Below are 1,673 nucleotides of genomic sequence, written 5' to 3' on the forward strand. Positions count from 1 at the left end.
CCCTTAACCGCCTAGGAGAATCTAAATTGGGGATGTTTCCCAGAATAAAGTTACTACAGAGATAAATTTTATCTGTATAACCCACCAGTATGGCAGAGCAAACATCTAATTACCAAACATTTGCCCTTTTCCCTACTGTCCTGTCCCCCTCTGAGTCCCCCAGGCAGCTCTCCGATCCTCAGGTCAGGACGGCATATACACCTCACTTGACCTTTGTCTGTACACCTCTCATGTATGTGCGGTTCCCATACAAACAAAATTAAATGTTTTTCTCCTGTTAATCTGCCTGATGTAAATTTAATTCTTAGACTAGGCATAAGAATTTTTGAAGGATGAAGGAAAATTTCTCCTCCCCAATAGTACATACCACAGAAGTGGAATTATGGGTCATACGTCAATTCTCTTTAATTTTTTGAGAAACCATCTGGTTTTACAGCAGCTGCACCATTTTGCATTCCCACCAGCAAGAGAACATGGTTCCACTTTCTTCACATCTTCATCAATTGCTATTTCTTCTTTTTAATAATAGCAATTCCAATGAGTGTAGAGGGATATTTCATTGCGATTTTGATTTACATTTCCCTCATGGCCAATGCTATTTAGCATCTTTCCATGTGTTTATTAGCCGTTTGTATGTCTTCTTTTGGTGAAAATATTCAAGTCCTTTGCTCATTTAAAAAATGTTTAATGTTTATTTATTTTGAGAGACAGAGAGAGATTGACACAGCAGAGGTGGGAAAGGGGCAAAGAGAAAGGGAGACACAGAATCTGAAGCAGCTCCTGGTTCTGAGTTGCCAGCACAGAGCCCGTTGTGGGGCTGAACTCACAAACTGAGCTCATGACCTGAGCTGATGTCCACACTTAACCGACTGAGCCTCCCAGGCGTCCTTTTTGCCCATTTTTAAATTAGGCTGTTTTTTTGTTACTGTTGTGGAGTTGTCAAGCGTATTTTGGTCTAGATGAAGAAATCTTTATGACAGGACTTGTAAGCAGTCCGCAGCCAAACAGTTGTCTGGCTGAGCTCTTCTTGCCACACACCTGTATTTATTAGCCCACTTAATACTTAGAATAACAAACAATCTCTCACAAGAGAAGCGAGGCTGGGAGAGAGCCAACAGTTCCAACATCATGCAGCACCCACATGAACACAGAGCTCTCAAGGACAAAGACTCCAGCACCTGGCTGCAGGCTTGGGGCATCACTCCAAGGCAGCAATTCCCAACAGGAGCTACTCCTGGAGCTACCCTAGAGTAACGTGGGGTGGTCCTCTCAAAAGTCATGAAAAACTCAGGACCAGCGGTTCTCAGCGCTGGGTGCACATGAGCATCACTACACTCCTGAGTAGTTTGTAAGAGCCGCTTTGCCCAGGTCCCTCCCATCCCCAGACCAATTACATCAGAAGCTCTGGGGTCACGCTGGGGCTTCAGTATTTTTGAAAACTCCACGTGATTCCAAAGTGCAGGCAGGGATGAAGACACTACTAGTCAAACACCACGACCTGGCCTGAAACTTATACATTGATTTTTCTTTATTGCTTCCTCCTTTGTTTTATGGATTGGTAGCAAGGTGAAAAGAGCGCCTTCTGTATTTCTGTCTTTTGCTCTTTTCAGTCAGGGGCCCGCGACCCGGTCCCCGCCCGCCGCCAACCAACCCTCACCGCGGGGGGCGCAGGG

Source organism: Suricata suricatta, chromosome 4 (assembly GCF_006229205.1).
Source record: "Suricata suricatta isolate VVHF042 chromosome 4, meerkat_22Aug2017_6uvM2_HiC, whole genome shotgun sequence".
In the NCBI taxonomy this organism is placed as follows: Eukaryota; Metazoa; Chordata; class Mammalia; order Carnivora; family Herpestidae; genus Suricata; species Suricata suricatta.